This window comes from Ranitomeya variabilis, chromosome 2, assembly GCF_051348905.1.
Source record: "Ranitomeya variabilis isolate aRanVar5 chromosome 2, aRanVar5.hap1, whole genome shotgun sequence".
NCBI classification, from domain to species: Eukaryota; Metazoa; Chordata; class Amphibia; order Anura; family Dendrobatidae; genus Ranitomeya; species Ranitomeya variabilis.
In genome coordinates, this window is record NC_135233.1 from 97,810,211 (window position 1) to 97,836,644 (window position 26,434).

A 26,434-nucleotide genomic window follows, 5' to 3' on the forward strand; every position below is an offset into this window, starting at 1 on the left:
GCCTGTGTATCCATGTAACCGCTGTGAAACTGCCATGAGCCTATTGTTTGTTATTTTAGGCCTTTGATAGCCTGTCTGCGGTCCCTACTTTAAATACTCCTCCACTCACCACCAAGCTGCCTGTGTATCCATGTAACCGCTGTAAAACTGCCATGAGCCTATTGTTTGTTATGTTAGGCCTTTGATAGCCTGTCTGCGGTCCCTACTTTAAATACTCCTCCACTGACCAGACCACTGCTGCCCGTGTACCCCTGGAACCAATTATAAAGTGCCTACAGCCAGCCCATTTTCTTATGTTAGGCCTTTGAAGCCTGTCTGCGGTCCCTACTTTAAATACTCCTCCACTCACCACCACCAAGCTGCCTGTGTATCCATGTAACCGCTGTAAAACTGCCATGAGCCTATTGTTTGTTATTTTAGGCCTTTGATAGCCTGTCTGCGGTCCCTACTTTAAATACTCCTCCACTGACCACCAAGCTGCCTGCCCGTGTATCCATGTAACCGCTGTGAAACTGCCATGAGCCTATTGTTTGTTATGTTAGGCCTTTGATAGCCTGTCTGCGGTCCCTACTTTAAATACTCCTCCACTGACCAGACCACTGCTGCCCGTGTACCCCTGGAACCAATTATAAAGTGCCTACAGCCAGCCCATTTTCTTATGTTAGGCCTTTGAAGCCTGTCTGCGGTCCCTACTTTAAATACTCCTCCACTCACCACCACCAAGCTGCCTGCCCGTGTATCCATGTAACCGCTGTGAAACTGCCATGAGCCTATTGTTTGTTATGTTAGGCCTTTGATAGCCTGTCTGCGGTCCCTACTTTAAATACTCCTCCACTGACCAGACCACTGCTGCCCGTGTACCCCTGGAACCAATTATAAAGTGCCTACAGCCAGCCCATTTTCTTATGTTAGGCCTTTGAAGCCTGTCTGCGGTCCCTACTTTAAATACTCCTCCACTCACCACCACCAAGCTGCCTGCCCGTGTATCCATGTAACCGCTGTGAAACTGCCATGAGCCTATTGTTTGTTATTTTAGGCCTTTGATAGCCTGTCTGCGGTCCCTACTTTAAATACTCCTCCACTGACCACCAAGCTGCCTGCCCGTGTATCCATGTAACCGCTGTGAAACTGCCATGAGCCTATTGTTTGTTATGTTAGGCCTTTGATAGCCTGTCTGCGGTCCCTACTTTAAATACTCCTCCACTGACCAGACCACTGCTGCCCGTGTACCCCTGGAACCAATTATAAAGTGCCTACAGCCAGCCCATTTTCTTATGTTAGGCCTTTGAAGCCTGTCTGCGGTCCCTACTTTAAATACTCCTCCACTGACCAGACCACTGCTGCCCGTGTACCCCTGGAACCAATTATAAAGTGCCTACAGCCAGCCCATTTTCTTATGTTAGGCCTTTGAAGCCTGTCTGCGGTCCCTACTTTAAATACTCCTCCACTCACCACCACCAAGCTGCCTGTGTATCCATGTAACCGCTGTAAAACTGCCATGAGCCTATTGTTTGTTATTTTAGGCCTTTGATAGCCTGTCTGCGGTCCCTACTTTAAATACTCCTCCACTGACCACCAAGCTGCCTGCCCGTGTATCCATGTAACCGCTGTGAAACTGCCATGAGCCTATTGTTTGTTATGTTAGGCCTTTGATAGCCTGTCTGCGGTCCCTACTTTAAATACTCCTCCACTGACCAGACCACTGCTGCCCGTGTACCCCTGGAACCAATTATAAAGTGCCTACAGCCAGCCCATTTTCTTATGTTAGGCCTTTGAAGCCTGTCTGCGGTCCCTACTTTAAATACTCCTCCACTCACCACCACCAAGCTGCCTGCCCGTGTATCCATGTAACCGCTGTGAAACTGCCATGAGCCTATTGTTTGTTATGTTAGGCCTTTGATAGCCTGTCTGCGGTCCCTACTTTAAATACTCCTCCACTGACCAGACCACTGCTGCCCGTGTACCCCTGGAACCAATTATAAAGTGCCTACAGCCAGCCCATTTTCTTATGTTAGGCCTTTGAAGCCTGTCTGCGGTCCCTACTTTAAATACTCCTCCACTCACCACCACCAAGCTGCCTGCCCGTGTATCCATGTAACCGCTGTGAAACTGCCATGAGCCTATTGTTTGCTATTTTAGGCCTTTGATAGCCTGTCTGCGGTCCCTACTTTAAATACTCCTCCACTGACCACCAAGCTGCCTGCCCGTGTATCCATGTAACCGCTGTGAAACTGCCATGAGCCTATTGTTTGTTATGTTAGGCCTTTGATAGCCTGTCTGCGGTCCCTACTTTAAATACTCCTCCACTGACCAGACCACTGCTGCCCGTGTACCCCTGGAACCAATTATAAAGTGCCTACAGCCAGCCCATTTTCTTATGTTAGGCCTTTGAAGCCTGTCTGCGGTCCCTACTTTAAATACTCCTCCACTGACCAGACCACTGCTGCCCGTGTACCCCTGGAACCAATTATAAAGTGCCTACAGCCAGCCCATTTTCTTATGTTAGGCCTTTGAAGCCTGTCTGCGGTCCCTACTTTAAATACTCCTCCACTCACCACCACCAAGCTGCCTGTGTATCCATGTAACCGCTGTAAAACTGCCATGAGCCTATTGTTTGTTATTTTAGGCCTTTGATAGCCTGTCTGCGTTCCCTACTTTAAATACTCCTCCACTGACCACCAAGCTGCCTGCCCGTGTATCCATGTAACCGCTGTGAAACTGCCATGAGCCTATTGTTTGTTATGTTAGGCCTTTGATAGCCTGTCTGCGGTCCCTACTTTAAATACTCCTCCACTGACCAGACCACTGCTGCCCGTGTACCCCTGGAACCAATTATAAAGTGCCTACAGCCAGCCCATTTTCTTATGTTAGGCCTTTGAAGCCTGTCTGCGGTCCCTACTTTAAATACTCCTCCACTCACCACCACCAAGCTGCCTGCCCGTGTATCCATGTAACCGCTGTGAAACTGCCATGAGCCTATTGTTTGTTATGTTAGGCCTTTGATAGCCTGTCTGCGGTCCCTACTTTAAATACTCCTCCACTGACCAGACCACTGCTGCCCGTGTACCCCTGGAACCAATTATAAAGTGCCTACAGCCAGCCCATTTTCTTATGTTAGGCCTTTGAAGCCTGTCTGCGGTCCCTACTTTAAATACTCCTCCACTCACCACCACCAAGCTGCCTGTGTATCCATGTAACCGCTGTAAAACTGCCATGAGCCTATTGTTTGTTATTTTAGGCCTTTGATAGCCTGTCTGCGGTCCCTACTTTAAATACTCCTCCACTGACCACCAAGCTGCCTGCCCGTGTATCCATGTAACCGCTGTGAAACTGCCATGAGCCTATTGTTTGTTATGTTAGGCCTTTGATAGCCTGTCTGCGGTCCCTACTTTAAATACTCCTCCACTGACCAGACCACTGCTGCCCGTGTACCCCTGGAACCAATTATAAAGTGCCTACAGCCAGCCCATTTTCTTATGTTAGGCCTTTGAAGCCTGTCTGCGGTCCCTACTTTAAATACTCCTCCACTCACCACCACCAAGCTGCCTGCCCGTGTATCCATGTAACCGCTGTGAAACTGCCATGAGCCTATTGTTTGTTATGTTAGGCCTTTGATAGCCTGTCTGCGGTCCCTACTTTAAATACTCCTCCACTGACCAGACCACTGCTGCCCGTGTACCCCTGGAACCAATTATAAAGTGCCTACAGCCAGCCCATTTTCTTATGTTAGGCCTTTGAAGCCTGTCTGCGGTCCCTACTTTAAATACTCCTCCACTCACCACCACCAAGCTGCCTGCCCGTGTATCCATGTAACCGCTGTGAAACTGCCATGAGCCTATTGTTTGTTATTTTAGGCCTTTGATAGCCTGTCTGCGGTCCCTACTTTAAATACTCCTCCACTGACCACCAAGCTGCCTGCCCGTGTATCCATGTAACCGCTGTAAAACTGCCATGAGCCTATTGTTTGTTATTTTAGGCCTTTGATAGCCTGTCTGCGGCCCCTACTTGCAATACTCCTCCACTGACCACAATGCTGCCTGGAGTGCCTGCCTGTGTATCCATGTAACCGATGTAAAACTTCCATGACTGCCTACTGTTTGTTATTTTAGGCCTTTGATAGCCTGTCTGCAGCCCCTACTTGCAATACTCCTCCACTGACCACACCAATGCTGCCCGTGTACCCCTGGAACCTATTTAAAAGTTCATAGAGCCTAGTTATATATTTTATTTACTATTAATAAGGCCATGATGGACTACGCTGTACCACGCTACAAGCTAACCAGTCGACACTTCTTTTGCGAGAAAAGCCATCCCAACCCTCCACCAGCATGTAAAAGACCGCATTGTCCATGCACTCTGGCAATCTGTGAGTACAAAGGTGCACCCGACAACAGACGCATGGACCTGTAGGCATGGCCACGGAAGATTACGTGTCCATTACGGCGCAATGGGTTAATGTGGTGGATGCATGGTCCACAGGGGACAGCCTACTAAGTCTGTCTGCAGTCCCTAATTCAAATTGTCCTCCACTGTCTAAATCGGAACTTCCACCTTCTGGCTTTCGGCCTATAGTATCAGAAATTAAACTGCATTTGGCCTTCAACTTTGGTTAGGGCCTACTAACGGCTTCTGCCCCTCCCTGGTGTTGCCCTCAACTAAATAAAGCTGAGCTTCAACCTTCTGCTCCAAATTACCATTTTGAAAAATGCAATAGGCTTTTCAGGCCTACTAAAGGTGTCTGTCTGTGTGCCCCTCCCTGGTGTTGTCCTCAACTAAATAAAGCTGAGCTTCAACCTTCCGGCTCTCATTATGTGGTTTTAAAAAAAAAAATGGTGGTTAGGGCCTACTAACGGCTTCTGCCCCTCCCTGGTGTTGCCCTCAACTAAATAAAGCTGAGCTTCAACCTTCTGCTCCAAATTACCATTTTGAAAAATGCAATAGGCTTTTCCGGCCTACTAAAGGTGTCTGTCTGTGTGCCCCTGCCTGGTGTTGTCCTCAACTAAATAAAGCTGAGCTTCAACCTTCCGGCTCTCATTAAGTGGTTTTAAAAAAAAAATGGTGGTTAGGGCCTACTAACGGCTTCTGCCCCTCCCTGGTGTTGCCCTCAACTAAATAAAGCTGAGCTTCAACCTTCTGCTCCAAATTACCATTTTGAAAAATGCAATAGGCTTTTCCGGCCTACTAAAGGTGTCTGTCTGTGTGCCCCTCCCTGGTGTTGTCCTCAACTAAATAAAGCTGAGCTTCAACCTTCCGGCTCTCATTATGTGGTTTTAAAAAAAAAAATGGTGGTTAGGGCCTACTAACGGCTTCTGCCCCTCCCTGGTGTTGTCCTCAACTAAATAAAGCTGAGCTTCAACCTTCCGGCTCTCATTAAGTGGTTTTAAAAAAAAAAAATGGTGGTTAGGGCCTACTAACGGCTTCTGCCCCTCCCTGGTGTTGTCCTCAACTAAATAAAGCTGAGCTTCAACCTTCTGCTCCAAATTACCATTTTGAAAAATGCAATAGGCTTTTCCGGCCTACAAAAGGTGTCTGTCTGTGTGCCCCTCCCTGGTGTTGTCCTCAACTAAATAAAGCTGAGCTTCAACCTTCCGGCTCTCATTATGTGGTTTTAAAAAAAAAAATGGTGGTTAGGGCCTACTAACGGCTTCTGCCCCTCCCTGGTGTTGCCCTCAACTAAATAAAGCTGAGCTTCAACCTTCTGCTCCAAATTACCATTTTGAAAAATGCAATAGGCTTTTCAGGCCTACAAAAGGTGTCTGTCTGTGTGCCCCTCCCTGGTGTTGTCCTCAACTAAATAAAGCTGAGCTTCAACCTTCCGGCTCTCATTATGTGGTTTTAAAAAAAAAAATGGTGGTTAGGGCCTACTAACGGCTTCTGCCCCTCCCTGGTGTTGTCCTCAACTAAATAAAGCTGAGCTTCAACCTTCCGGCTCTCATTATGTGGTTTTAAAAAAAAAATGGTGGTTAGGGCCTACTAACGGCTTCTGCCCCTCCCTGGTGTTGTCCTCAACTAAATAAAGCTGAGCTTCAACCTTCCGGCTCTCATTAAGTGGTTTTAAAAAAAAAAAAATGGTGGTTAGGGCCTACTAACGGCTTCTGCCCCTCCCTGGTGTTGTCCTCAACTAAATAAAGCTGAGCTTCAACCTTCCGGCTCTCATTATGTGGTTTTAAAAAAAAAAATGGTGGTTAGGGCCTACTAACGGCTTCTGCCCCTCCCTGGTGTTGCCCTCAACTAAATAAAGCTGAGCTTCAACCTTCTGCTCCAAATTACCATTTTGAAAAATGCAATAGGCTTTTCAGGCCTACAAAAGGTGTCTGTCTGTGTGCCCCTCCCTGGTGTTGTCCTCAACTAAATAAAGCTGAGCTTCAACCTTCCGGCTCTCATTATGTGGTTTTAAAAAAAAAAATGGTGGTTAGGGCCTACTAACGGCTTCTGCCCCTCCCTGGTGTTGTCCTCAACTAAATAAAGCTGAGCTTCAACCTTCCGGCTCTCATTATGTGGTTTTAAAAAAAAAAATGGTGGTTAGGGCCTACTAACGGCTTCTGCCCCTCCCTGGTGTTGCCCTCAACTAAATAAAGCTGAGCTTCAACCTTCTGCTCCAAATTACCATTTTGAAAAATGCAATAGGCTTTTCAGGCCTACAAAAGGTGTCTGTCTGTGTGCCCCTCCCTGGTGTTGTCCTCAACTAAATAAAGCTGAGCTTCAACCTTCCGGCTCTCATTATGTGGTTTTAAAAAAAAAAATGGTGGTTAGGGCCTACTAACGGCTTCTGCCCCTCCCTGGTGTTGTCCTCAACTAAATAAAGCTGAGCTTCAACCTTCCGGCTCTCATTATGTGGTTTAAAAAAAAAAAATGGTGGTTAGGGCCTACTAACGGCTTCTGCCCCTCCCTGGTGTTGTCCTCAACTAAATAAAGCTGAGCTTCAACCTTCCGGCTCTCATTATGTGGTTTTAAAAAAAAAAATGGTGGTTAGGGCCTACTAACGGCTTCTGCCCCTCCCTGGTGTTGCCCTCAACTAAATAAAGCTGAGCTTCAACCTTCTGCTCCAAATTACCATTTTGAAAAATGCAATAGGCTTTTCCGGCCTACTAAAGGTGTCTGTCTGTGTGCCCCTCCCTGGTGTTGTCCTCAACTAAATAAAGCTGAGCTTCAACCTTCCGGCTCTCATTATGTGGTTTTAAAAAAAAAAATGGTGGTTAGGGCCTACTAACGGCTTCTGCCCCTCCCTGGTGTTGTCCTCAACTAAATAAAGCTGAGCTTCAACCTTCCGGCTCTCATTAAGTGGTTTTAAAAAAAAAAAATGGTGGTTAGGGCCTACTAACGGCTTCTGCCCCTCCCTGGTGTTGTCCTCAACTAAATAAAGCTGAGCTTCAACCTTCCGGCTCTCATTATGTGGTTTTAAAAAAAAAAAATGGTGGTTAGGGCCTACTAACGGCTTCTGCCCCTCCCTGGTGTTGCCCTCAACTAAATAAAGCTGAGCTTCAACCTTCTGCTCCAAATTACCATTTTGAAAAATGCAATAGGCTTTTCCGGCCTACAAAAGGTGTCTGTCTGTGTGCCCCTCCCTGGTGTTGTCCTCAACTAAATAAAGCTGAGCTTCAACCTTCCGGCTCTCATTATGTGGTTTTAAAAAAAAAAATGGTGGTTAGGGCCTACTAACGGCTTCTGCCCCTCCCTGGTGTTGTCCTCAACTAAATAAAGCTGAGCTTCAACCTTCCGGCTCTCATTATGTGGTTTTAAAAAAAAAAATGGTGGTTAGGGCCTACTAACGGCTTCTGCCCCTCCCTGGTGTTGTCCTCAACTAAATAAAGCTGAGCTTCAACCTTCCGGCTCTCATTATGTGGTTTTAAAAAAAAAAATGGTGGTTAGGGCCTACTAACGGCTTCTGCCCCTCCCTGGTGTTGCCCTCAACTAAATAAAGCTGAGCTTCAACCTTCTGCTCCAAATTACCATTTTGAAAAATGCAATAGGCTTTTCCGGCCTACTAAAGGTGTCTGTCTGTGTGCCCCTCCCTGGTGTTGTCCTCAACTAAATAAAGCTGAGCTTCAACCTTCCGGCTCTCATTATGTGGTTTTAAAAAAAAAAATGGTGGTTAGGGCCTACTAACGGCTTCTGCCCCTCCCTGGTGTTGTCCTCAACTAAATAAAGCTGAGCTTCAACCTTCCGGCTCTCATTATGTGGTTTTAAAAAAAAAAATGGTGGTTAGGGCCTACTAACGGCTTCTGCCCCTCCCTGGTGTTGCCCTCAACTAAATAAAGCTGAGCTTCAACCTTCTGCTCCAAATTACCATTTTGAAAAATGCAATAGGCTTTTCCGGCCTACTAAAGGTGTCTGTCTGTGTGCCCCTGCCTGGTGTTGCCCTCAACTAAATAAAGCTGAGCTTCAACCTTCTGCTCCAAATTACCATTTTAAAAAATGCAATAGGCTTTTCCGGCCTACTAAAGGTGTCTGCCCCTCCCTGGTGTTGTCCTCAACTGAACAAAGCTGAGCTTCCACATTCTGGCTTTCGCCCTATACTATCAGATATTAAACTGCATTTGGCCTACTAGTGTGGTTAGGCCCTTGAAACAGTGTCTGCTGCTCTTGGGTTTGCTACTCCACTGAACAAAGCAATGCCGCCTGTTTAGTCCTGTTACCAATTTTGAACTGCATGTAGCCTACTTTATTCTTTGGCCCTATATCTGTTTCCTCCTCATCCTGCCCATTGCCCAGCCACTGCTAAATGAGTCTGCTGGTACATTGACCTAGACCACTACATTCCCCTTGTACTCTACACAGCCAGAATCTGTCCCTGCTGAAAGTAAGGTTCCCCTTCCCGCATGTTATACCACCTTACACAGGGACAAAGAGGAAGGTGCAGATGAAAGTGCAGGTTCCTTCATCAGGTGGGGGGGCATACTCGTTGGCGACGTCACTGGCACAGGGCCCCTCAGAGTACGCAAAAGTGTCGCTGCTGGTGGGAGGCGCCCCCGCCATGCAAACACACCGCCGTACTTTGAGGGGCCCTGTGCCAGTGGCAATGCGAACGAGTGGGCCCCCCCCCTGCTTGCTCAGGATCACAGCACTTGCAACTTTTAAATACTTACCTTTCCCTGCAACACCGCCGTGACGTAGTCCGCATTTCCTGGGCCCACGAAAAACTTGAGCCAGCCCTACTCCCCCCACAACTTTCCCCCAATTCCCTATGCCCAACTACTATTATACAGTTAATTAAGATTGGCAAGCTTCAGAAACAAGAATGGATGTTTTTGGCATTAAAATGGGCACTGTAGGTGTTTTCCTGGCCTCCACTCACTGCCGACTATGCTTCCCCATTGACTTGCATTGGGTTTCGTGTTTCGGTCGATCCCCGACTTTTAGCGATAATCGGCCGACTGCACTCGACTCGACTCTGGACAAAATCGGGTTTCCCAAAACCCTACTCGATCTTAAAAAAATGAAAGTCGCTCAACCCTAAGTGAGACACATATGGAGTGTGATGGGGACATACACATTGAGGCTGTGTGCACACGTTCAGGATTTTACGCATTTTTTTAGCGTTTGTTCTCTATAAAAATGCGATAAAAACAATTTTAAAGTGCATACATATGCATCCCATCATTTATAATGCATTCCGCAATTTTTGTGCATATGTTGCGTTATTTCTGGGAAAAAAACGCATTGCAGTAAAAAACGCAACATGTTCTGCGCATGCCGTGTCTCCCCCTTTGATGTGGGCTCCGGCGGTGAGCCCACATCAAAGTCACAACATGTCGGCTGTTTTGAACAGCTGACATGTGCGCGCAATAGCGGCGGGTGAAATCGCAATTCACCCGCCACTATTAACCTGTTAGCATTTGACAGCGGCATTTGACATCGGCATTTAACTACCACTTCCGGCCAGAAATGAGCGCATCGTCCACCCCCGTCACATGATCGGAGGTCGGCAATGCGTCAGGACAGTAACCATAGAGGTCCTTGAGACCTCTATAGTTACTGATGCATGCCTGCTGTGAGCAACACCCTGTGGTCGGCGCTCATAGCAAGCCTGCACTTCAGCTACGTAGCAGCGATCTGATGATCGCTGCTATGTAGCAGAGCTGGTTGAGTTGTGCCAGCTTCTAGCCTCCCATGGAGGCTATTGAAGCATGGCAAATGTAAAAAAAAATATTTAAAAAAAAAAAAAGTTATGGCTCTGGGAAGGAGGGGAGCGAAAAACAAAAACGAAAAAGGGCTGCAGAGTGAAGGGGTTAATTTTGCGGATTTCCAACTATATTATTGCATTGGGAACCTCAAGAAAAAAAAAGCGAAAGATCCACAAAAAAAAAAAAAAAAAAAGGGGAGAAAAACGCACAAAAAAGGCATGCGGATCCACTGCCGTGATATTCAATGCTTCACACGCCAATGACAATGCGAGGGATGCAGTGAATATACACACACGATCGACTATGGCTGCCTCTAGAGAATTGCACACTGCCTTCACACCCAGAAAGCACAGCCAGGTACAGCACAACTCGAATATAAGGTGCAACCCAACTTTCAAACAAATGTTTTTTGGCAAATAAAGTGTGTTTAATACAAAAATACTGTCATTTTATTTCATCTGAAACGTTTGGATTACTATGTGGGTGTTATAGGCACATAGGCTGGGTTCACATTAGCGTTCGGGGGCTCTGTGGAGGGCTGCGTACTTCCTCCGTTAAGCCCCGCCTACTTCTACAAGCTTCCTGCGTACCTATCATTAACATTGGGCATGCAGGACATGCGGATGCGTCGTTTTGACGCTCACGCCGACAGCACGGGAATGCAACTTGTTGCGTTCCCATGCAGTTGGCGGGAGTGTCAAAACAATGCATACGCATGTCCTGCATGCCCAATTTTAAAGATGTCTAGATGTAGGTTGTTTTTTTCTTTTTAGTTCACCAGATGTGTCCATATGACCAGATGTAGATGTTATAGAAGTAGTTACCATGTTTTTTTTTTACAGAAAAGTAGTTGTGTTCTTCATACACTCTACGTACTTTACATGGCGGTTGAAGTGCGCAATTATTTTGAAAAATAGTGGTCACTGCAGAATCCATTAGGCAACTAATCTTTTTTTCCGATACAGAAATATAACAATCTTCTTCAAAGTGTTTTGAACACATTCTGAATTTGTTGTGCGTTTTCCCAATGCGGATTCTTTTGGCAACTGTGTCAATGTTAGTAAATTGTCCTGTCTGCTGCAGCCACAGTTTTATTCTTTCCATGGAGTATGGAAACCCATGCAATATTATTCCTTCAGACGAATTCTTCTTGGTATGACTACCACAATTGTTAACAATGCAGCGTGGCATATCTGTTAAATTTATAAAAAAAAAAAAAAAGAAAGAAATTTCAATAATTGTCTCGCTCTCCTCATCAGACTCCACGCTCTCCGTGTGGACAGGACGGGGCTCGCTGGACTGCAGGATCAGGTCCAGGGCTGGACTGATTACATACACTTCATATATGATGTACACCGCACACATGCTGGACAACACAACCTCATTATATACACCTCAAATAGTCACACAGACACACACATACATGTACACAGCACACATGCTGGACAACACAGGCTCATCACTTCATATAGTCACACAGACACACACATCATACATGTACACAGCACACATGGTGGACAACACAGGCTCATTATGTACACATTACTCATTATTAAACACACACACAAGTATGTGGCTGTGTGCACACGTAGCAGATTTTTTGCTTTTTTTTCACGGTTTTTCCGCTATAAAAATGCTATAAAACCGCGAAAAAACCCCTAACATTAAGCATCCTATGTAACAGAATGCAATCCGCATTTTTTGTGCACATGCTGAATTTTTTTCCTGAGCGGAATCGCAATCCAGAAAAAAACGCAGCATGTTCATTAAAATTGCGGAATCGCATTGATCTGCTTACTTCCCGCACGGGGCTGTGCACACCATGCGGGAAGTAATCAGATTACGGTAAAAAAAAAAGAATTAAAATAAAAAATAGCGATATACTCACCTTCTGGCGGCCCGACCTCCTAAGCGGCTTCCGTGGTGTGTGTGAAGGACCTGCGATGACGTCGCGGTCACATTACCGCGATGAAGTATACCGCACACACATTACACACACTACAGATACCGCACACACATCACACACACACACACTAGATACCGCACACACAGTACAGATACCGCACACACATTACACACACTACAGATACCGCACACACATCACACACACACTAGATACCGCACACACACTACAGATACCGCACACACATCACACACACTACAGATACCGCACACACATTACAGATACCACACACACATCACACACACGATACCGCACACACATTAAACACACTACAGATACCGCACACATTACACACACTACAGATACCGCACACACATCACACACACACTAGATACCGCACAATTACACACACTACAGATACCGCACACACATCACACACACAGTACAGATACCATACACTCATGTTTTACACACTCACAGACTACACACACACACTTCTGTCACTGTGTTGCAGAGCAGGTTGATGTCCATATGCAGCTCTTCCAGTTCTCCTGTTCACAGCAGCTCTGTTCTGGCACCTCCCCCGGTATCTCCTTCTCTGCCAAATGAAAGCAGAGAGATCAGAGCAGGAGATAATGTCACCGCACTGAGGTCTGTGCCTCCCGCATGTCGGGATCAGCAGGGTCCTCGGTGCCAGAGAGCCAGCACAGAGGGGGGGGGGGGGGGGGAGAAGGACACGGGGAGAGAACGCAGGGAGGAGGCAGAGCGACACAGGGGGAGAGTGCAGCTTACCGGAGATCACTAGTCTGGGACTGTGTGCAAGTGGGGAGGTGGAGACAGAGCAGGAGGACACAGGGCAGCGTGTGAGGAGCAGAGGATGTCTGCTCAGGACGTGCGGTGCCTGGAGTAGAGGAGCTCAGCACGGAGGTAAATCACCCGATCTCTCCGGCTCCAGTCAGCGCTTCTGTCCTGCAGCGATAGAGAGTAAGTGGAGCTGGGCAGAGAGCACTGGGCTATAGTAAAATGGCAGCTAGTCACACCTACAGCAGTGAGTTGTGCAGCCCACAGAGGCGTGCCCAGCTCACTGCTAACACCCCTCCAATGTTATAGATAGGGTCAGCGCCTGTCTATTGTCTCCTATGTCCATGGGGTGCTGTAAAATGACACTGCTAGTGACGTGCTACTGCTGTGAAACCAAGATGTCAGCCCCCAGTTCCTTCTTTAAACACATATAACACACGAAATCTGTTTCACATGCATTTAAAACTTGGTTATAGCAGCATGTTATGCTACATTACAGTGATTTATTAATAATCTACAATCGCGGTACCATACCTTTAAGGACTCATCACCCCACACTACAATCTACATATCTGCATAAGGTTTGCTCCATAAGATGACATACTTTATTACAGAGATATCCCTCTTGAAGAAATGTTGTTTTACAGATAATACCCCTGATATTTATTCTCATTGCTGTTATTTTTTGCATTAACTATGTGTTAGGCATCGGGATTTTCCCGCTGCGTGGGATGGATCCCAGGCCTTGTTGGGTGCTGTGGTCTCCCATTCGGTCCCAGCCACTGGGACTGCTGCTCAGCATGGACGACTGTCCCAGCATCTTGCTCAGGCTCGTGCCACACATTTGTCTACTGCTGGCTCTCCAGTCAAGTCTATGATAAACTGTGTATGGCAAGCACCGCATTGCATACTGGAGTCTAAGTCCAGAAATCACTTTACTGAGCATGTCCGTGATGTGGCACCTTCTCATTGGTGCTCAGATGCTGGCTGCTCTAGTGATGTGGCAGCTCAGAATTAGCCCTCGGGCAATGTCAGCGTGACCGCGGTGGAGCTTTGGGTATAAAAGACTCCCAGCAATGGCCACGGGCACGCTAGTATAATTTATGATTGGCTATATGAGAGGAGACTCTATCACTCTCCCTGCATGTGTTGGATGTCTGTCTAGCTTTGGGACTGTACACTTAAGCAAGCAGCTAGCATCAGTGGGGGTAATTAGTCACTTGGTTTAGCATCTGGTTCCTACATGTGTGCGGTTAGCACAGTAGAGTTCCAGAGCAAGCACAACACTAGTCAGGGTATTAAGCTCAGAGCATCTGTTCCATTTCTGTGTGCGAGAGACACAGCTCAGTTACAGAGCATCTCTTTTGTTCCTGTGTGCGAGTAACATAGCTCTGTTGCAGAGCATCTCTTTTGTTTCTGTATGCGAGTGACACAGCTCTGTTGCCGAGCATCTCTTTAATTTCTGTGTGCGAGTGGCACAGCTCTGTTGCAGAGCATCTCTTTCATTCCTGTGTGTGAGTGACACAGCTCAGTTGCAGAGCAGCTCTTTTGTTTCTGTTTGTTCAAGTAATCGTTTGCCGTGTGTTCCGTTATTGTACTCTAGCAGCAGTTTTCCATCTCTGTGTACTGGTCCAAGGTTAGGTGAGTACCTGCTTCGATTGTTAATTTAATTTGCTTCCTACATTGAGATAAAATATCTTGAAAGAAAAAACTACTTTAACCATAGTAAAACTGTTGTAACAACCAAGAAATAACATTAAATGTGAATTTAAGCTTACAGAAAAACCTATAAGAAGCTGCCCTATCACAGCCAGGTATGTTTGACTTGTAAACTTTCCAGCGTTATCACGCTTCAGTAAGGAAGAGGGGATTCAAACTGTCCATGGAGCTAGGACCCTGACTATCCCTGTCCCGGATTACTTTTAAAGATAGAGAGAGCCAAGTCTCTGACCTTACTATGTTCCTGTAAAAACCATAATCTGTCCCCTCCCCACCCCATAAGGCATGGGACAGAAATGAAAGGTAAACCAGACACAAAGACAAAAGACAGATAACAGAAAACCTTTATCATACAAAAGCACTAACCAATAATAGGGAGGAGGATTGGAACTGGGAGGAATAAACTAATTGGGAAAAGGGGACCAGGAGATAAACACACACAAGCTGCCAGCGTCAGAGACAATCAAGGCAAGGCAAGGACCATGCTGGGAGCAGGTGAGTATGATGTGATAGCCGCCGCTCCCCCTCCCCGACGACCCCCTGAGACAATGACTCGAGTATTAGCCGAGAGAGGCACTTTTAGCTTAAAAAAGGGCTGAAAATCTTGGCTGATACTCTAGTATATACACTAATATGAGATCCAAATACACAGTCTAAATGGAAGATCTGTGATTCACAATACGCAGTGACCTTCTACCCCTACATCTCTCAGGTTGGCATGACACACTCGTGACAGTATCCCCCTTTTATGAGGGGTCCCAGAACCCTCAGGGCTGGATTTACCTGGATGGGCCAAATAAAAGGACTGTATCAATCAAACCTCAGATGCCGGCAACCACATCCTCTCCTCCAGACCATATCCTTTCCAATGTACCAGGTACTGTACAGAGCATCAAACCATATGGGAATCAATAACTTTTGCATCCTTAAATTCTAAATTGTCATCAATGGTAACTGGTGGTGGTGGTAAAGGTGATGGTTACACAGGCACAACAAATTTTTTGAGCAAAGACTTGTGAAAAAGATTATGGATCTTGAGAGTCGGTGGAAGCTTAAGACGAAAATCTACAGGGTTGATTATGGTGACCATCGTATAAGGACCAATAAACCTAGGGCCTATTTTCTTAGAAGGAACTTTCAGTTTAATACTTTTGGTGGATAGCTATACAAAATCATTCACACCCAGGTCCGGACCTGACAATTATTTCTTATCAGCCATTCATTTGTATTTCTCCCCCTTGATCCTTAAATTATTCTGAACCTCGTCCTACACAGATGAGATCGGAGACAACTATTCCTCCACAGGATCCCCGAAGACTCATCTTTACTGAAGGTACAAAATTCTGGATGGTAACCAAAAAATAGCGACTTACCAGTGGACTCACTACAAAGATTGTTTATTGCAAAATCAGGCAGTGTTTGAAAAGAAGATCGATCCTCCTGGTTATCTGACACAAAACATCTGTGGTAAGTTTCCAAACTTTGGTTTAGGCATTGAGTCTGGCCATGAGTTTGAGGATGGAGTGCCAAACAAAAGGATACATGCATCCATAAATGAGCGCAAATGAGCAGAGGATGAACGAAGATCCGTGAAAAAATCCATGGATGAATGAGTCCATGGTTAGTCAGGAATGGTCTATGGCAAAAGAGTCCCAGATGGACAAGTGTGTTGGATCTTGGAACGTGCACGGGCACAACATGAAGACTTAAAGTTAACTACATCCTTACACAGACTTGGCCACTAGAAATGATGAGAAAGGAAGTCCACGGTCGTCTTACCACCTGGGTGCTCAGCCAGAGTCGAGTTACGACGTGCCTTCAAAATTTTAAGATGCAGGAGAACAGGTACAATCAATTTCCCTGAAGGAGCAACGGGGGTGCCCCATTGAGCCTTCTATACCTCACCATCAAGTTCAGAACACACTGCGGAGACGATCACCCCTTCTTGCAAAATAGTGACCACATCATCAGCACTCCCACCTCCAGGGAAACACTGAGATAAAGCATCAACTTTGACTTTTTTTTAATCCCAGGACAGTTATACACATGATGAAGAGGCTGTTTTTGACATCCCTTTTCAGACATTTCCTCAAAATCAGAGGGGTGAAATGGAGTGATTTTAGTCGAGACACTAAAAATAGTAGGCAATTATTTTTGCAGAAATCACTGCACTTAATAATTTCTCTAGCCTGCAAGTCTATGACTGGATTATGTTTAGTCAACCAGGGAAGACCCAGCACAATAGGAGTAGGAAGACTTTCCAAAATATAGCAAGAAAAGAGCTCCCTGTGAAAAGCCCCTATGCACAGGTTCACACCATGCACTACTTGTGTAAATTTCCCTGTCTGAGAGGTGTAGAGTCAATTGCAAACATAGGAATGGGCTTCGCCAGAGTACTAAAGGAAAGACCCAGGTCCCATATGAACCAAGCATCCACCATATATCCATTAATGGATATTTCCTCAGTTTTCATACCAATAACTACTTCTAAGAAGAAGTTTTCTGACGGCTTTTTCTGCTTTAGGAAAAGAAGGACAGACCCCAATGAAATGCCCCTTTTGACCACAGAAAAAACACAACCTTGTTTTGCAGCTAACCGTAAGAGACTCATACCAGAAGCAGCTGAAATGGAATTGCATGTTTCTGACCAGCATAGAAAGGGTCATTAACCTATTCAGCACCAAAGGAACCCAAGTTCATTTAATATGAGATCCAAATAAACAGGCTAAATGGAAGATCTGTGATTCGCAATATGCAGTGATCTTCTACCCCCAGATTTCCCAGGTTGGCGTGACATACTCGTGACAAGCGTTTCATATAGAAGCATATTTTTATAGCTTTCGAGGACCGAGACCATGCAGGAGACTAGTGATCTTTGAGGCTGCGTTCTCAGCCAGGCCTTTGAACTGCAGTTACCTCGGTGAGATCCCCACTAGCAAAGTGATAAAGTCTCACGGAGCAGCACTCTGCTCAGAGAGTTCACCGCAGTTCACTGTGAGAAATTTCTCCCATGCACAGAAACGACAGCACAACAAACACCGGTTGTTTGGTGTCCATACCCGAACATTATGTGTTCAGTACAGACTCTGAACTTTACTGTTCGGATTCACTCATCTCTACTCAGGAGGAAAGGGGAATGTATTAACTTATCCAATGTTTGGAAAAAGTACAGTTTCATTTTAAGTTGTGCTGAAATTATAACATCTTGCCAATCCAACAATATGCCAACAGGTAGCACGAGGTTCCATCAGCTGCGGGCACTGGACCAGGGTCCTGCAAATCTTTTTGCTGAATTCCAGTTGATTTTGAGTAATTCTTCATGCATTCGTTGTTATACAAGGTGAAGGCTATAGGCAGACAAGTAGCCCACAGTTTCTACTATCTAAATTAGTAACATTCTTCTTATGTATTTTGAATGTAGTCTTTTGAGTCTTTTTTTTTAATATTGTCGCTGTTAATGATAATAATGCAGATTCCTATAGATACTCAACAGGAGAAGGCCAAGTTTAATTAAAAAATCATTGCTATAATTACTTACAAAAATAAATTTGTAATTGGCTTTGCTTTTACTTGTACTTCACTATTCAATTTAAAATAAGAACGATGGGCCATTAAAATTACTTTCATTCAGATTTGAGCCAGACTCTTTTATAAATGAAATGTAACAAAGCAGCCACATCTTATGTTTGTGGTTAATTTTTTAATTTTAAAGATGAATGCTTTGTAATTTATGTGATTTACTGTTAATAGAAGTCGTTAGAGGTTGCACTTGGACATGTAATATTTCCAGAGGACCTTAATCATATATTTGTCATGGATTACTTATGAGACTGTGAACCCTGCAATCTTTCAATAAATAAACTAGAAAACTTTTAAAGACCTAAGTACTGGAAATATACAAATAGCTATGTATCAATGGAATATATTCAGATTTTTCAAAATTATTTGTTCATGCACCTATTAATCTTATTATGATGTTTATGGTTTTCTAAAGGGAATCTGTCACTATTTAAAAATATAAGCATGGGTTATAGTCAGGGGTGAACCTAGCCTTTCTGCTGCCTGAGGCAAGCAGCAAATAGGCACCCGCCCCATAGTAAATGGTTTAAATCAGTAAAAAATGGCGCTTCTTCTCCAACAGACCACGCCTCCTTGTCCTGAAATGCTTAGCCAATCACAAGTGCCGCACACAGGGCTGTCTGGGGCTATTAGCAGGGGCCTTACCATTGGGTTGAGCGAGGGATGTGGGAGCGGGAAAGGACAAGTACCACTGACCAACCACCACTTGGGAGAAACATGGCTGAATGCCTGTATGTACCGAGGGGCGACATTGGACGTGGTGTGTAAGTTATGGCCAGTCAGTCCTGCAGCAGAGGCGTATGTGAATGGTACGATGCATCCTGCACCTGGGGCATACATAGAAATTATGGGGCCCCATAGCAGAAGTTCTAAATGGGCCCCCCCCACCAGACCCCACCAGCCCATGTACCGCATTGCGCCCCTCCAAATTTCTTAAAAATGGTAACACTACTACCTGAAAAGGAAGTCTGTCTCCCCAAGGAGGCATATTAAACCAACTATATAGTGGTATAAGGGACTTAGCTCCTGTAAAATACATACTAGAACAGTACAATTTCCTGAGAAAATTACTTTAAATCTAATGTAAATGAGGAGATTTTGGTGCACCCCCATGACTGGTCTATGGGGTTTTGGTCAAATGAGCCACATATAAAATGTATTCTCCACTCTCTCCTCCTCTTGAAGCTATGTTCACACATGTAAGGTTTTGCTACATTTTTACCTTGGTTTTATGCTACTCTAAACCTGCATTTTTTATTGTGATTCAGGGAAAAGCTGTTATTTGCAGAAAGTGAAACCTGCACAGGTTTTGCTACATTTTGGAAAGAATGAGCCTCAATTCTTTTCTGTGTTTTTGGAGCGTGCTATGGGTGAACACACAGAAATGCAGTGTGTGAACATAGCCTTAGGGTATGTTTTCAACATCTGGAGGCGCTGCGTCTTGGAAGCAGTGTCTACGGACCTGTGGAAACCCGCTGGTTAATGCAGGGAGACGGCAGCTGCCCTGTACTCACGATCTGCGATTGGTGCAGGGCGGCTTCTCTCTGCATTCACCCGATGGAGATCTCTTCCGACTCCGCAGCATGAAATGAACATGCTGCAGAGATGCAGAAGTCCCTAAACCCACACTACAGCTAATATAATGCTGCAGAGGGGAGAAGCATAGCGAGGATGGGATTTCTAGAAATCCCATCTATTATGCTGCTACTGTACTATGCAGCGTTTTGGATGCTACGGTAAGACACTGCGACCAAAATGCTAAGTTCACTGATCGCGAGTATGTACCATTAGAATGGGAGTAATGGTGATTGATCTATTGGCCAAGACAAGTGTGCACCAAAGCCCCTTCATTTGTATTTTAATTAAAAGTGATTTTCTCTGGCTCTGCACCACTATAATGTTCTGTATTTTTCGGACTATAAGATGCACTTTTTCCCCCTAAAAATTGTGGGGAAATGGGAGGGTGCGTCTTATAGTGCGAACGCGGGTATTACGGGGGGGTTGTGGTACTGGTATAGTGGCGGCAGAAGAGCGATGATGCTGAGGCTTGGTGTCAACATTGGGTGGTGCGGAGTGCACCTGAGCGGGGTCCTTTCTTCATAATGCTGGCAGCAGAAATGTGGTGATGCCGCAGCCCGGTGTCCATGGTGGGCAGAGCCGAGTGCCTCATCCAGTTGCCCTGCGGCCACCTTCATGAAGCCATGGGCCACCAGAGGTGGCGTGATCCCAGTTTGAGAATTTAGCGGCCCAGGGCTTCAGGAAAATAGCTGCCAGATGCCACACGTGCGCAGATTTAGATCTCGGCAGCCATTTTCCTGAAGCCAAGATCTGCTGAGATCTCAAGTCTGCACACGCAGGGCCTCAGGAAGATGGCCGCTGTGAAACTGGTGATGCTGTCGGCTCTTCTTGCCATGGACACAAGGCCGCGGCATCACCACATTTCTGCCGCCAGCATCCTGAGGAAGGGACCCTGCTCAGGTGCACTCCGCACCGCCCACAGCTGACACTAAGCCTCAGCATCACCACACCTCTACCGCTGCACCTCTGCCTCACCGCCGACACCGGACCTGCAGCATTGCACTCCGGGACTGCAGCATTGCCCCACTTCTTCAGCAGCTCGCTGTACTACCACAGGCCATCAGGTAAGAGACTTTAAATTTGGACAATAAGACGGACCTCCATCTTATAAAATTCTTTTTTCTGCTCTTTTCAACCCCAAAATTTGGGGTGCGCCTTATGGTCCAGTGCGTCTTGTAGTCTGAAAAATACAGTACTGTGCTCTTTATAGGAGCCAAGTCCCCTTTATAACTTGTTTAATATGCATTTTGGGGGTGATTGATGCCCTATAAATATATAAACCACATCATCACCACAACAAGAAAAGTAAATATGTACCACTTAAAGTTTGTCCCATTTGGAACATTTATGGCAAAATCAAAGAATATGTCATATAGCGAATGTCCTATACTTGTAAATGCAGGTCCCACTGATGAAGGGAAAAAATAAACTACAGATCCAGCTACAGGCGTAACTACAACAGGTGCAGGGGTTGCAATCACAGCCGGGGTCTGGAACCTAGGGGGCCCCAAAAGTACATTTAGCCAATATGAGAAGACCAATGTTATTAAAGACTTGCAATAATAGAGAGCCCCATTGGAATTTTTTTCATTGCGGCCCATGAGCTTCAGGTTGCAGCACTATATCTTGTGATAGCTCCCAGAAAAAAAAGTGACTGCTCATGTGCGTCTCTCTCCATTTATTTCTGAGCAAGGCCGACTAGTGTCTTTTTCTCATACTGAATTTGCAGGAGAAAAAAAAATTGCAGCATGCTGAGTAGCAGGGTATATTGGACGGCATGCAAACATTCAAGTCAGTGAGTGCGTGCAGAACATTGGATTGCACTCGGATGACATCTGAGTGCAGTATGATTTCCGTAAAGTGATAAGATGGAGAAGATAGATATTTTTTTCCTCCATCTTCTCCTCAGTGTGCTCCAATTCTCTTGTGAGATTATTGGATCATGTTAAGCAGACCCACTGATCAGAGGCATTAACTTAATCAATCCCATTATCCAACAGAGGAACTGCACAAAAGAGTCCACCACAGTCGTTAGGTCATTTTGCTATGTCAGCAATACATATTGTTCTCAACAGACAAATCTCTGATATCAGCCTGCATGTCCTATCTGTAATAGTTTAGTCAAACAAAAAAAGAGACTTTGGCCGCCCACACAGAACCAACATGATTCTCAGTCAGAGAGGAACCTAAACCCGAACTCATCACTACATCTATATATAGTGAAATAACCGTGGTCACCACTGCCCAGACTATTAGGTCCATTGCTAGAATGACCACAACAATAAATATGTGAATGCAGAGCTCTGGAATCATGTACGGGCCTTCAGGTGATGATACACAGAGCGGACATTATAGCGGAAGTGTGATAATGTGAAGCTCAGAGGGGCAATAACTGCAGAACATACAGGTGTTGGGTGCTGCAGATACGGCTGCTCTGCACTGATAGCATCACATACACCAGCACCGCACTACTGCACCCCAGCACATTACTGGACAGGACTCCGGATACTTAGAGGAGCTTACAGGTTACACTGTGCTGGATATATGCAAGGGATTGCTATTGGGAGGGGGGGAGGGGATTTATTATGTGGGATCGTGCCAAGCAGAGACAATTGTTCAAGCCTGATCATACTCAAGAATCACAGGCAGTATATCCATATACACTCATTCACTCATTTATAAACAGAGAAACACACACTGTACACTACATACTACAGATACACTCAGAGAAGTAGCTAGGGTTTTGGTTCAGGGGGGGCGAAGCTTCTGAGTGGGCCCCTAACCAGGTAACCTTCATTACAATTCGGTGACGCGCCGTAATAGTGGAGGAGTGGAGGAGAACCAAAATAGATATTACCACCATACGGTCAGTGGTAAATACAGTCCTACAGAACATATAAGAGATCACAGCACTGTTACAGATAATGTCTTACCGCTTATGTTTTCTAATGGAATTGTTCACTTTTCCCGTCTTTTCCATCTGGCCCAGACCGACATGACAACTTCTTCCAGCCAGGACTCGTCTGCAGAGAATACAACAAAGACACATTTCACTTCTCACATTCCAGCCCCATCACCATCTATTCCCAACCTGCACAAACTCCTCATCCTGCTGATATCCCAATACTGAGCCGCTGCTGCCATATGTGTCCCTATTACTGCACCTGATACCCCAATACTGAGCCACTGCTGCCGTATGTGTCCCTATTACTGCCCCTGATACCCCAATACTGAGCCGCTGCTGCCGTATGTGTCCCTATTACTGCCCCTGATACCCCAATACTGAGCCACTGCTGCTGTATGTGTCACTATTACTGCACCTGATACCCCAATACTGAGCCGCTGCTGCCGTATGTGTCCCTATTACTGCCCCTGATACCCCAATACTGAGCCACTGCTGCCGTATGTGTCCCTATTACTGCACCTGATACCCCAATACTGAGCCGCTGCTGCCGTATGTGTCCCTATTACTGCCCCTGATACCCCAATACTGAGTCGCTGCTGCCGTATGTGTCCCTATTACTGCACCTGATACCCCAATACTGAGCCGCTGCTGCCGTATGTGTCCCTATTACTGCCCCTGATACCCCAATACTGAGCCACTGCTGCCGTATGTGTCCCTATTACTGCCCGATACCCCAATACTGAGCCGCTGCTGCCGTATGTGTCTCTATTACTATACCTGATACCCCAATACTGAGCCACTGCTGCGGTATGTGTCCCTATTACTGCACCTGATACCCCAATACTGAGCCACTGCTGCCGTATGTGTCCCTATTACTACACCTGATACCCCAATACTGAGCCGCTGCTGCCGTATGTGTCCCTATTACTGCACCTGATACCCCAATACTGAGCCGCTGCTGCCTTATGTGTCCCTATTACTGCACCTGATACCCCAATACTGAGCCGCCGCTGCTGCCGTATGTGTCCCTATTACTGCACCTGATACCCCAATACTGAGCCACTGCTGCCGTATGTGTCCCTATTACTGCCCCTGATACCCCAATACTGAGCCGCTGCTGCCATATGTGTCCCTATTACTGCACCTGATACCCCAATACTGATCCGCTGTTGCCGTATGTGTCCCTATTACTATACCTGATACTCCAATACTGAACTGCTGCTACCATATGTGTCCCTATTACTGCACCTGATACCCCAATACTGAGCCGCTGCTGCCGTATGTGTCCCTATTACTGCCCCTGATACCCCAATACTGAGCCACTGCTGCGGAATGTGTCCCTATTACTGCCCCTGATACCCCAATACTGAGCCGCTGCTGCCGTATGTGTCCCTATTACTGCCCCTGATACCCCAATGCTGAGTCGCTGCTGCCGTATGTGTCCCTATTACTGCACCTGATACCCCAATACTGAGCCGCTGCTGCCGTATGTGTCCCTATTACTGCACCTGATACCCCAATACTGAGCCGCCGCTGCTGCCGTATGTGTCCCTATTACTGCACCTGATACCCCAATACTGAGCCGCTGCTGCCGTATGTGTCCCTATTACTGCACCTGGTACCCCAATACTGAGCCACTGCTGCTGTATGTGTCCCTACTACTGCACCTGATACCCCAATACTGAGCTGCTGCTGCCGTATGTGTCCCTATTACTGCACCTGATACCCCAATACTGAGCTGCTGCTGCCATATGTGTCCCTATTACTGCACCTGAAACCCCAATACTGAGCATCTGCTGTATGTGTCTCTATTACTGCCCTGATATCCCAATACTGAACCGCTGCTGCCATATGTGTCCCTATTACTACACCTGATACCCCAATACTGAGCTGCTGCCGTATGTGTCCCTATTACTGCACCTGATACCCCAATACTGAGCCGCCGCTGCTGCCGTATGTGTCCCTACTACTGCTCCTGATACCCCAATACTGAGCCGCTGCTGCCATATGTGTCCCTATTACTACACCTGATACCCCAATACTGAGCTGCCGCTGCTGCCATATGCGTCTCTATTACTGCCCCTGATACCCCAATACTGAGCCGCTGCTGCCGTATGTGTCCCTATTACTGCCCCTGATACCCCAATACTGAGCCACTGCTGCCATATGTGACGCTATTGCTGCACCTGATACCACAATACTGAGCCGCTGCTGCCATATGTGTCCCTATTACTGCACCTGATACCACAATACTGAGCCGCTGCTGCCATATGTGTCCCTATTACTGCACCTGCTGTGTAAATTCTAAAGCACCCCCTCTATAATATAGTATTGCCAGGTGCAAGTGCCCTAGAAAACACTGCCCATATTTTGCCCCCTAGAAAGTAATATTGCCCTGTGTGCCCCTTTGATAGTCACAGTAACCTGAGTTCCCCTATAACAATAAGTGCCCACTTTAGATTTAATAATGTTCTGAGTCTCCCCCTGTGCAGCTCCCCTATACACAGCATGATGCTCCCTCACTGTATAGTACCACCCACACATTATACAGACCCCTTAGTAGACTCCAAACTGTTTGATGGCTCCAACACTGTATGATGGCCCCTGCACTGTAATCCCCACACTGTATGATGGCCCCATGGATAACCTCCATATAGTATAATGTGCCAGATAGTCCTCAATATAGTACAAGACAGTACCCCTATAGGCAGACCCTGTAGTATAAAGCAGCACCCCTATAGGCAGATCCTGTAGTGTATAAGGCAGCGCCTCCCAATGGCAGATCCTATAGTGTATTAGGCAGCAGCCCCCCCATATGCAGATCCTGTAGTGTATTAGGCAGCAGCCCCCCCATAGGCAGATCCTGTAGTATAAGGCAGCACCCCCCCCATAGTCAGATACTGTTATGTATAAGGCAGCAAGCAGCCCCCCATAGGCAGATCCTGTAGTGTATAAGGCAGCCCTCCATAGTCAGATCCTGTAGTGTATAAGGCAGCAGCACCCCCCATAGTCAGATCATGTAGTGTATTAGGCAGCAGCCCCCCATAGGCAGATCCTGTAGTATAAGGCAGCACCCCCCATAGTCAGATACTGTAATGTATAAGGCAGCAAGCAGCCCCCCATAGGCAGATCCTGTAGTGTATAAGCCAGCCCTCCATAGTCAGATCCTGTAATGTATAAGGCAGCAGCACCCCCCATAGTCTGATCCTGTAGTGTATTAGGCAGCAGCCCCCCATAGTCAGATCCTGTAGTGTATTAGGCAGCAGCCCCCCCATAGTCAGATCCTGTAGTGTATTAGGCAGCAGCGCCCCCATAGTCAGATCCTGTAGTGTATTAGGCAGCCCCCGTAAAAAAAGCAAAACACAATACTCACCTCTCTTCCTCCTTGTTCCAGGGGTGCCGCTTGCTCCCGCTCTTGTCCTGACAGCGGGCGCAGGGCGGTGACATCACCGAGCCCACTGTCAGTGTCGGCGTCTGCGAGTGACGTCAGACGCTGACAGGGGAATGATGGGGAAGGAGCGCAGCGCAGCACTCCTTCCCTCATCAATGCGGTGAGCTGTATCGGCTAGTTGCCGATACAGCTCACCATGCGATTATGGCGGGGGACCCACTGCTGGCACCGGGCCCCATAGTGGCAGAGCAGGGAGATTGATTCTCCCTGCTCTGCCGCTGAATGAAACTGCACACAGCACGCCGATGCAGTTACAGTAGCGTAGCACCAAGTGGACCCCTCCGAGTGCGGGGCCCAGGGCGATGGCCCCCTCTGCCCCCCCAGTAGCTATTCTACTGGATACACTATTACATACACAAGAAATCTATGCATCC